This window comes from Suncus etruscus, chromosome X, assembly GCF_024139225.1.
Source record: "Suncus etruscus isolate mSunEtr1 chromosome X, mSunEtr1.pri.cur, whole genome shotgun sequence".
In the NCBI taxonomy this organism is placed as follows: Eukaryota; Metazoa; Chordata; class Mammalia; order Eulipotyphla; family Soricidae; genus Suncus; species Suncus etruscus.
The window spans coordinates 103,751,330-103,763,795 of record NC_064868.1 but is presented as its reverse complement, the minus strand read 5'-3'; the positions used below and the strand labels follow the sequence as shown (position 1 = coordinate 103,763,795).

General features: G+C 35.7%; 1 protein-coding gene across 1 annotated transcript in view; it reads right to left on the bottom strand.

Annotated features, from left to right (window-relative positions):
- ENOX2 (ecto-NOX disulfide-thiol exchanger 2) overlaps positions 1–12,466 on the bottom strand; it is a 257,188-nt gene that overhangs the window by 94,772 nt on the left and 149,950 nt on the right. The window lies entirely within an intron of this gene.

Sequence of the window (12,466 nt, the reverse complement as noted above, 5' to 3'; positions counted from 1 at the left end):
CAGAGAATGTTCCCCAGACATACAATCAACTAATCTTCGATAAAGAGGCAAGAAATTCAAAATGGATCAAGAAAAAGCCTCTTCAACAAGTGGTGTTAGCACAACTGGTTAGCTACTTGCAAAAAAGCGAACTCAGAACCCATCTAACACCATGCACAAAGATCAAGTCCAAAGACCTTGATATCAGGCCTGAAACCATAAGGTATATAGAACAACATGTAGGTAAAACACTATATGACATTGAGACTAAAGGCATCTTCAAAGAGAAAACAGCACTCTTAAAACAAGTGGAAACAGAGATAAAGAAACAGAGATGAGACTATATTAAGCTGAGAAGCTTCTGCACCTCAAAGGAAAAAGTGCCTAAGATACAAAAGCCACCCACAGAATGGGAGAATCTATTCACTCAATACCTATCAGACAGCGGATAACTCCAAAAATATACAAGGTACTGACAGAACTTAATAAGAAAAAAACATATAACCCGATCAGAAAATGTGGAGAAGAAATGAACAGATACTTCCTCAAAGAAGAAATACAAATGGCCAAAAGGCACATGAAAAAATGCTCCACATCACTAATCCTCATGAACGTGCAAGTCAAAACTACAATGAGGTACCATCTCACACCACAGTGACTGGCATATATCATATATAACAAAGAACAAGAACAATCATTGGTGGTGGGGATGTGCAGAGAAGGAACTCTTATTCACTGCTGGTGGGAATGCCATCTAGTCCAGTCTTTATGGAAAACAATATGGAGATTCTTTAAAAAACTGGAAATTGAACTCCACTCCTAGGGATATACCCTAGGATCACAAAAATACAATTCAAAAATCCCTTCCTTACACCTATATTCATTGCAGCGATATTTACAATAGCCAGATTCTGGAAAAAACCAAGATGCCTGCCCTTCAACAGATGAATGACTAAAGAAACTGTGTTACATATACACAATAGAATATTATGCAGCCATAAGGAGAGATGAAGTCATGAAATTTTTCTATAAATTGATGTACATGGAATCTATTATGTTGAGTGAAATAAGTCAGAGGGAGAGAGATAGACACAAAATAGTCTCACTCATCTATGGGTTTTAAGAAAAATCAAACACATTACTGTCCAGAGACAATAGAATTAAGGGCTGGAAAAGCTGAAAGGACCAGCTTACAATTTAAAGCTCATCACAAAAAGTGGTACATGCTGTTAGGAAAATAACTGCACTAATAACTAGCATGACAATGTTAAAGAATGATAAGTAGAATACCTGTCAGGAATACAGGCAAGGGTGGGGGATGAGGGGGTACATTGGTGGTGGGAATGTTGCACTGGTGAAAGGGGGTATTCTGTTTATGACTGAAACCCAACTACAAACATGGTTGTAATCATGGTGCTTAAGTATACATTTATAAAAAAAGAATGCATCTTTTATGGTGACAGCGGCTGGGAAGAACTGAAAAAGGTGGCCTAGATCTGAGGTTAAATAAAATATAATTTTTATTTAAATAAAAATTAATTTTAGATAAATTCAAGAGCATTACTTAAATACAACAGAAATTTTGATAAAATTTGCATGTATTAATTTAACATTTCAATCTCTAAATATTGTCCTAGATATTTTCAATGACTGTAAGCACTATTTATGAAAAGTGTTGGATATTATGAGGTAAGTATGTATGTGAACTAGGTGCTATATAGCACCTATATATTTATACTATTACCTCAGAAAAAAGAGGTAGTTTGTCTATAATATAGTGGTATAAGAAGCAAAATGTTTAGACAATAAGGATCCAACTCTCTTCATTATTGTATGTACTAACTATACTACTCCAAACATGTTTCTTACCAAAACGTGTTGGGAGGGGGGCAGAGAAACATTTACTTTTTATTAACTTTTAAGTTTTAGGTATTGAGCTTGCTGCTTTCATATAGTTATCTCAGCACAAACAGGCAAAGTAACTCATACAACTAAATATATGGGCAAAATAGAAATGCTTTTTAAAGACAACAAACTTCAGATAATACAGTGATTATGGGTTTTGGAAAAAATAAAGTGGTTAAGACACATTGCTTGAATGTAGCCAACCCTAGTTAGATCCCTGCATTACATAATTTCCTGAGCTATTCTATGGTAAAGCCTAGTAGGTCCCTGAGCACTGCTGGGTGTGGTCTTGTAGGACCATAAGCACTACCAAGATGGCTTATGCAATCCCTTGCACCACAGGACCTGAGCAGCATCAAATCCTTTGGACTTGAACTGCCGACCTGGTGGGCCGAATATTGCTAGGAGGGCCTTCAGAGTATTTTTAGGTGCTCAAGAATCCCCCATGACAAAAATTGAGAGAAGAACTAAATGAAGTAACCTACTTTCATTTTTCAAGTTTACAGTTTGGAAAGAGTTTCTAGGCCTTAACTCAGAGAGAACTCACAATTGCAAATTGTGATAATTTCTCTGAGTTAAGGATATTGAATTGGGAGTTCAGGGATGTAGTATGAGGTATGAGGTAGTCCAGGGATGCAGAAGCCAGAGGTCTTGAAAGAAGAAAGTCAACAGTAAAAAAAAAAAACTTCTGAAAGATGCATGAAGTCCTCTACTATTTTATATTTCCACATTGTACATGTAAGTTTGTATATTTAACATGTATGTATATGTAAACTACCTAAATATTATCGTTAAAAATCTGCAGAGCTCACACAACACAGTAACAGATTCTCTCTATATTAGTCAAAGCATAAAAAGTCATAATGTGGGCCAAAGAGATGGCTCTAAAAGAGTGAGTGCATGTTTTACATGTACATTTGATCCATGAGTGTCAAAAAATGGCCCCCAAAACCTTGCCAAGTATAGTCCTGTGCCCTGTCAGCTTGCCAGATGTGCTATCCAAAAGGTAGATAAGAGATATCACAGAGGTAGGGCATTTGCCTTGCAAGCAGCCGATCCAGGGGACAGTGGTTCAAATCCTGTCATCCCAAATGGTCCCCATGCCTGCCAGGAGAGATTTCTGAGCACAGAGTCAGTAGTAACCCCTGAGCATCAACAGGTGTGACTCACCCCCCCAAAAAAAAAACAACAAAAGGGGAAATGAGTATTGGGTAGTCATAAAAAGATTTGTTTTTTTAGTTGAGAAAAACAGGTCCACGTTCTATTTCTTCTGACTATACTTAAAACCAAGGTCTAGTTTCTAAGTTACTTAACTGTACTTGGGAACAAAGATCAAGAATATTTATAAAAACAAAAAATATCTGACATACAGTAAGGTAAAATTTATATCTGGTAACCAAAGAAAAATTATTCAAAATGCAAAGAAGTAGGGAACTCAGTAAAAAAAAATAATCTATCAAAACAGAATTAAGTTTATAAAAATAATGTAATTAACAAATGAGGACATTAAGTAGATATTATTATGAGATTTAATTTTCTTAAACACTCAAGGAAATATTGAAAAATTAAACAAAAACTAAAGACATGAACTCATATACATTAGAAAATATTAAAAATAAGATATATATGCTGTATCTAAAAATTATCACAGTACAGAGTACTGTGTATAAAAAGACAAAGAAATGATCAAATTATGAAAATTATCAAATTACAAAATAAATGTACAAAAAGACAAAGAAATTTCACCATACCAGTGGTGAGCTGTAGGACAACATAAGGAGTTTAATCTAGCCCTAATTAGAGTCCTCAATGGAGAGAGGTTAGTGAATGGGAAAAAAATTGAAAACGGTGGTAGAAAAGTTCTAAATTTGATGAAAATTCAGAAATTAAGTTTAATGGACTTTAAAGCAAAGAAACATGAAGGAAATTACAATGTGCATCATAGTGAAATTACTGACCACTACCAATAAAAGAATATATTTTAAGTATCACAGACAAAAGACATATGCAAGTAATACAAAAGCTAACATTTCTTAATGGAGACAAATTGGAAAAAGAAGCAGTGGAGTCACATTTGAGAGAAAAATACCCATAAATCCTGAATTCTATACCCAAGCGAACACATTTTTCATAAAGAAAGGCAAAATAAAAATTTTGACACGTAGAAAAGCTAAAAAAATTATCAGGTGCAGATTTGCATTACAACAAACGTTAAAGGAAATCCCAACACTGAAAAATGATACCAAAGTCTGTCTATACAAAACAGAGAAGACCATATATGGTGTATAATTATATTTATGTTAAATATATAATTTTATTTATACGAAAATGTATACTTATTTGACACAAAACATATCAACAATTAACTAGTATGAAAGTGAGGAGGGATATGAGTAAAATATTACAAAAAAAAAGTTTTCTCTGGTAGTAAGAATATTCATTATTTTGACCAAGTGGGTTTCACAGAGTGTCATGTGCTAAATGAAAACAATTGTAGATTTGAAGTATGTGAAGTACATTCATATCAATTATATACTAATAGGACTGTTTTAAAAAATAAGGCTCAAGAATACTAAAACTTCCATATATCATTTTAGAAAAAGAATAGATTTCATAAGCAAGCACTTCAAGCGACCATAACTATTTATAATATACTTGTATTTTATTAGATTATCCAATTTATTAGAAAAATGGGACTACTGAAATTGTATTGTCTATACTCCCAGGATCTTGAAGTGGATCAAATGACAGATTGATGAGAAATATCTGTATAAATATATGGAAATTGCTGTGGTGTGATACCTTGGTGCCCTATGCTCAATACTTGCTTTTAGAAATATGTCAGTCAATTCGAGTAGGAGAAAAGTTCATTCTGATATTTTCTCTTTTTTTGAAGATATTTTTGTTTGTTTTAACTTTTGTCTTTTACAATATCAGCTTTCAGGGAAACGGGTTAACTTTAAAGAGCAAAATTTAGTCGTTTTCACATCACTGATTGCAATCTTATATCCTTTGGTAGGTACAAGAATGTTTCTAAGGAGGTGGTTATTATCAGAAAGCTGATTTCAGTGATGTTTAGATGGATGCCTCCTAAGCAGCATTGTTGTTTTTTATATCCAACTGTTCAGGACTTTTCAATTCCTTATTAAAATACTCTATTATGGAATGCTCTATTATCATTGTTAAGTGCTATTGAATCTTTAGAAGTTAGGTTTTACAGCACTTTGTGAGTGTAATAAAACTATTCTGCACATGTCTCCTCCCGTTCTTTGTGCTTTTTTTCAAACCCCCACTACCTTTTTCCTGGCCTACCGCAATGGGTTTCTAAATGACTTCCTCTTCCTTGTCTCCACTCTAATCCATTTTTACACAGAGCTGTCAGGTTAATCTTTCAGAAGCAATTATCTTCCTTACTCAGAAGTTTTTTTTCAACAGTTCCCTATTACCTGAGGAATAAAAACCCAACTGCTGAGCTTTTATCAAAGTCTTCTAAAAAGTGATTTTTTTCTCCTCCTTTCATATCTACTCAGTATACAAACTACTAGGAGGCTTTCCTTGGATGTTCAACAAAACTTAGCATCTTTGTACTTTTCTTCATGCTACATCAATATCCATTCAAAAATGCTTTTTCATTGCCAAATGTTGCAAAAGACCCCAAATGCTATCTTTTCTGATACCCCAAATTAAGAATCAGAAGACTAATTTTTCTTCTCTCCTCTGAACTTCCCCTATAATACTAATAAACTTTGATCTTTAAAAAAGTATTTTTTGCTCTTTATAAACAAAGTTTATTAAGCAACTTCGTAAAAGAACTAAGGAAATAGCAATAGCCCCATAATAAAAATTACATTGTTTAGATAACTGGAAACTTTTGCTTTGAACTATATGTAGTTTTTACATCTAACTCCATGAAAAAAGGAGAGAAGAAATGAACAGAAATTTCCTCAAAGAAGATATACAGATGGTTAAAAGGCACATGAAAAAATGTTCCACATCACTAATAATCAGGGAGACTCAAATGTAAACAACAATGAGATATCATCTCAGGCCACAAAGATTGGAACACATCATAAAGAATAAAACAACCAGTGCTGGCTTGGATACGGGAAGAAATGAACTCTCATTCACTGCTGGTGGGAATGCCATTTACCCCAGCCTTTCTGGAAAACAATATGGATATTCCTCAAAAAACTAGAAATAGTCCAGAAATATCACTCCTAGAGATAAATCCTAGGAACACAAAATTAATATACAAAAATGCCTTCTGTACTCCTATGTTCATTGCACTGCTATGTTACATTAGTCAGAATATGGAAACAATTCAGGTGCCTGACAAAAGATGAATGGCTAAAGAAATTGTGGTACATCTATACAATGGAATACTACTTAGCTGTTAGAAAAAATGAAGTCATGAAATTTGGCTATACATTGATGGACTATCATGGACTATATCATTGATGGAGACTATCATGATGAGTGAAATAAGTTATATATATGTCACATATATATGTCATATATATATAAGTCACACACATATATATTATATATATATATTAGTCTCACTAATCTCTGGGATTTAAGAAAAATAAAAAACAATATGGTAATAATACCTAGAGACAATAAAGATGAAGGCTGTAAGGACCAGCCTATGATATGAAGCTTACCACATAGAATAGTGAGCACAGTTAGAGAAATAATTACACTAACAACTACCAAGACAATAATAGTGAGAGAAAGAAATAGAATGCCTGTCCAAAAGATAGGCAAGGGATGGGGGACGAGGGAAATGGAGAACATTGGTGGTGGGAAAATTACACTGGTGAAGGGTGGTGTACATTTGATGACTGAAACCCAACTATGAATATTTTTGAAACCGCGGCGCTTAAATAAATTATTAAAAAAAGAAATACTGGTATTTTTATATCAATGGCTAGCAGACTCAAGCACACTGTTCTTGTCCTCTCTCTTTCCCTTCTTTACTTCTCCCCATCCTCTTTGCCTAATGAAATTCTATTTGATTATATTTTTTCATTGATGTATTGGTTAGGAACATTATAGAATTTCTGGGCTTTGGCTTCATATGTTTGTAAGTGTGAAGCTGTCACAACTTCTATCAGCAAAGGTAATACCAGTCCAAAACCAAAAATGCCATTCTTCTCATTCCTTCCTTAGTATTCTATTCCCTGGGAAATCAGAAGTCCTCAGAGTTTAGAAGTTTGTTTTGTTGTTTTTTGTCACTTTGCTTTAGCAATTTATAATCTACATAATACTACTAGCATGTGTCTTGAGCAATGCCTGGCACTTAGTGTTCATTAAATGAATGACTGCAAACCACCCCTAAGTTCATTAAGTGGAAGAAGTAGGTTTCACTCATTTTCAGTGCTCTATAATACAGAACACAAAATCTTATACAAAATAATTGTCCAAAAGTACTTGTTATATGAATGTTTTGTTACCATAAAATATCTACCCTTAGACCCCATTTTTCCAAATCACTAATGTTTGGCAATAAAGAAGCTAACTGCTTTATGGCTTTCCCAATTACCCCTTCTTCTGCCCATGGGTGTCTTTGTTCATTTTCCATAAAGAACAATGCCAACTTAAGCAAAGGATCACCTATGGAAATTTATCATGAAATCACTCCAAAAGGAACAGAGCTTCACTTTTTAGTATTCAATAGAAAACATTTCTATTACAGTTCCTTTCTCTCAGAATTATACCTAAATTAAATCTAAATTTCTATCACAAACTAAAATATGAAAAATAGCTATCACTATCTGAACTTCAACTAACATATAAATAAGCCCTGATAATTTTTATCTTAGACTAATGCCACGGTTGGTTAACTTTTATTTCCCAATAACCACCCTTGCCTATACTCCTCAGTCTATCATTTACATAGAAGTGTTATATCTAAAATGTAAATGATATCAGGTAAATCTGCTTAAAACATTCTAATGGCTGTTTCCATATCCTAGCTACTATGCAATAAATATAGACATGCATATATATCTTTTTAAATTAATGTTTTATATTTGGAGGGTAGATGCCAAGAAGTGGAATTACTGGGTCATATGGGAATTCTATTTTTACTTTTGTAAGGAATCATCATAGTATTTAAAGAATTGAATAACACCCAGTCATAAGAAAATATGAAATCTTGCAGCTCAGTATAATGTGGATGGAAATGAAGGAGGGCATGTTGTGCAATATGTCAAAGTGAGGGGGACAAATACCAGGTGTTTATACTCATTTGTGATATACAGATTAACAAAACAAGGGCATAAACAGTACAAAACATGACAACATTTGGATTATAAAACTCAGATTATCAAGCAGTGGGTGGAAGGGGAAGAGATGGACTAAAGGTGACATTGGGATAGTGGTTGATGGTGGTGGTGGGGTGCAGTAATAATATACCAAGATTGTTTATACGATGGTAACCATCTTATGTAAACTATAATGAAAAATCAATTGTTGGAGTGGAGATGTAGATGCCTTGTATTAGTCTTATGTGAATTATCCTGGCACTCTACCTGGAGTGATCTCTGCCAGAAGTTATCCCTGAGCTCAGATCCAGGAGTAAAGCCTGAGCATCTCTGGTAGTAGTCCTAAACCTGTTCCCCAAATCAATTATTAAAAAGTTTTCAGTAGTTCCATTTGCACATAAATATATTCTAACCATCAAAGAATATAAAGTCTAATGAAATTTGGTACCTCTTACCTCTCAGACTTCATTTCTACTCACTGCCTCACTTTATTTTTTTAGGCCACACCCAGTTGTTCTCATGGTTTATTTCTGGCTCTGTGCCCAGGGACCTCTTCTGGCAATGCTCAGGCAATCATGTATAGTGCTTGTGATGGAAACCAGATCAGTGGCATTCAAAGTAAGCTCTTCATATGCTCTCTGGTTCCCGTCTCTCTTTAACCTTTATTTATTTTTTAATTTTATTTTATTGAAATTACTGTGATCTACAAATTCCTTCATAGTTGACTTTTAGATATACAGTGAATTAAGGGCCATTCCCACCACTAGTGTCAACCTCCCTTCATTAATGATGCCAGAGTGAATCCTATACCACTACCCTTTGCTCCCTGGCCTTCCAGTATAACAGGCCCATTTAAATTTAGATTGTTAAAGTTTAAGTCTCTTGATTCTGCTGTTACTAACTTTGGTTTGGATGTTTAGTTCTGTCCTTTTTCTCTCTACCAATGCACCTGAGACCTCTTGGTCCCTGGCCTGCATCCTTTATTTTCTTTCTTGATTTTATAGAAAACTGCAGAAATGTGAGGTAATAAAAAGTAATCCATGTCCCAAGGTTCTATGAAAAAGGTGGAAACCCCTATTTAAAAGACAAAAAAGAAATAGGGGGGGGGGAGTTTTTTTGCGAAGGGGCAGCAATAGTTGGGGAAAATATAAAGGAAAAACCTTTGGCCTTTCATCTTTTATCTCTTTCATCTTATATCTCTTTTATGTTCTAGTCATGTTAGCTTTCTGTTTCAACATGCCAGATCCATTTTCATTCTCCAAATCTTTTACATTCTCTTCCTTATTTCTGAATGCTCTCTTCCCAGATGTTCATATTGTCTTAACTTAAATATACAGAAAATCTCATATTCTAACACTCCTAGGTGTTACACCCCACTCAGGAAGGGCACACACATCAGAAGTGTTGCACTCCTGAAAAAGAATTATTTGCCAAAAAGGCCCGCTTAGAGCAGTCAAATCAGTTGACCCTTTGTGTAGATTGTTTGGCCATAATTCTAAAGTGGCTGTAACTATCTCTCTATTTTTGATCATTATTAGAAATCAGGCCTCAATATTTCTTTCTAACAAAGAAGCACAGTACAAATCCTGCCATAAGTCTCCCACTGACCAGCTCTCTGTGATCTCTGCTACCTTGGCGCCAAGATCATGTTTTTTCCCAAAACTTAGCTCATAGTAAAGCAATTTTCAGTTTTCCCCAGAACTCTAAAACATTTCTCTCTCTTCCCACTTCCCTGAAAATTACCTGGTTTCTCCTGCTTACCCAAAACAAAGCAAACCCACAACAAAACTTCTTTTCACCTTCAGTATCAGTTCTTTAATATGCAGATTTTAACCATGGGCTTTCATTCTGTTTCCCTGACCATCTCCCACTTTCTTTGATCTCCAAAATTACACCCAGCATTCCAGAGCTCAACCCTTAAAAGTTACCCAGCTCAAAAAATAAATTTGTCTTCGTCTTTCTAGACGCAAGTCCCCATGCATTCTGTGTGGTCTCATTTATTTCATATTTCATAATTCATATTCCATATTCACCTCTTTGTGCTCCCGCTTGACTCTTAGTGGGAAAATGAACTCACTAAGGTTATGCTTAGGGACTTTTTATCTCATTAGGATAAAGGGTCCGCAGCACCTAGGCACAAAGCTACATGTATCTTCTTTGTAGCACTTAGCGTAGCACCTGACCTTTGTTTATTCATTTTATTTTGGTTTTTGGGCCACACCAGCAGGTGCTCAGGGGTTACTCCTGGCTGTCTGCTCAGAAATAGCTCCTGGCAGGCATGGGGGACCATATAGGACACCGGGATTCGAACCAACCACCTTAGGTCCTGAATCTTCTGCTTGCAAGGCACACACTGCTGTGCTATCTCTCCGGGCCCAGTTTGTTTATTCATATACCATATTTTCCACCTCCAGAAAATACTATTTTTTTTTGTTTTTGGGCCATACCCTGTGGAACTCAGGGGTTACTCCTGCCTATGCACTCAGAAATCGATCCTGGCTTGGGGGACCATATGGGACGCTGGGAGATCGAACTGCAGTCTGTCCTAGTCAGCGCATGCAAGGCAAATGCCCTACTGTTTGTACCACCACTTTGGCCCAGAAAATAATCTTACTTATGCTAGGAAGCATGCCTATCTTGGTCTTTGCTGTGTTCTGAGCTTAGCTTTCTGCCCATCTCTCAGTACATATCTGGTAACTAACAGACTTTCATAGCTATTTTCTGTGCACAACTTTAATGCTAGGCTATATATTAAATATGAGGGATTCCATCTTAAAACAGAATTATTTTTTAAGATAAAATTCTTAACCCTAAGCATTTCACAATTTTATTTGGAGACATGAAAATACAGTTCTAGTATGGTGTTACAGGTATCATATTAGAAGGATTTACCAGCCCTATAGAAGCAACTAAAAAGTTGGGCCAGAGAGACAGCCCAGCGGTAAGGCATTTGCCTTGCACGCAGCCAACCCAGGAAGGACCTGGGTCCGATTCCTGGCAACCCATATGGTCTTCAGAGACTGCCAGGAGTGATTTCTAAGTGCAGATCCAGGAATAACTCCTGATAGCTGCTGGGTGTGGCCCAAAAACAAACAAATGAAAAGTACTAGAAAAAAAGGGCTCCTGAATAAATCCGGGGCTTGTAGGAGCAACATAATGACCAAGAACACCAACTACAGAAGATGAATTAAAATGACACTGAAGAAGCAGAACTGCTAGAACCGCAAAGAAAGCCTTTATCATAAGCTCCGTTCCTTGAACTGCACAGTCACCAAGATCTCTAGATACAGAGGACTGATTTTACCATCCATGATGAAGCAGAAGTTTTCATACACCACAAAAGCACTGAGGGGAGAGTAAATGATCATGCAAGGAGTCTATAGTTAATCCCATGACAGTATACTTCAGGGATAGAGAAACCCTGTATCTCCTAGGCCAAGGGAATTCCCTCTATAATATCCCCAATAATTACTGTGCCTATGCAGTGGGAAAAAGGAAAAAAAAGGAAGAAAAAAAAGCACAAAATAATCATTTTCCCACATATATATTTATTTATTGACTGATTGATTGTTTTTTGACGTCTTTATTTTGGTATAGATATTGAAGTTGATGTCTCCTTTTCTATTTTTATATTATTTTATCTTATCTTTCTCTTTCTTTTTGCACTCTGACATGATTTGAATTCAGAACAGAGACTATTTGGTAGTGCTTCTCTTTATTGCTGTAGGGCTCACTGGATAATTAATTTGACATTTATTTTTGTATTGTTATGGTGTTTCAATTACCTTTTTCATGTCCTCTCTCAAACTGAGGCTGATAGCCACTAGAAGGACTACGCCCATTTTCAGCATATTTTTTTTTTTGTTTTTTTGGTCACACCCAGCAGTGCTCAGAAATCGCTCCTGACAGGCTCGGGGGACCATATGGGATGCTGGGATTCGAACCAATGATCTTCTGCATGAAAGACAAACACCTTGCCTCCATGCTATCTCTCCGGCCCCATCAGCATATTTTTTAAAATTAATTAATTATTTATTTATTTTTAAATTTTTTTGCTTAATCTTTACCCCATTCTATTGCCTTTCTTTCCCTCAAACAAAACCACATAACTCGATTTATCTAAGTTAGCCTCTCAAATAGAGGGAGAAACAAGGGAGGGCACCAGGACCAAACAGTTGTATGATCACTGATAGTAAGCTAGACAAAGAGGGGACCACCTACTCTAGCAGCCTGGGGGGTGATGGTGGGGGATATGGGTTGCAGAAAGGGAACGGGGAAGGGGGGAGGACAAATTTGGTGGTGGGTATTCCCCT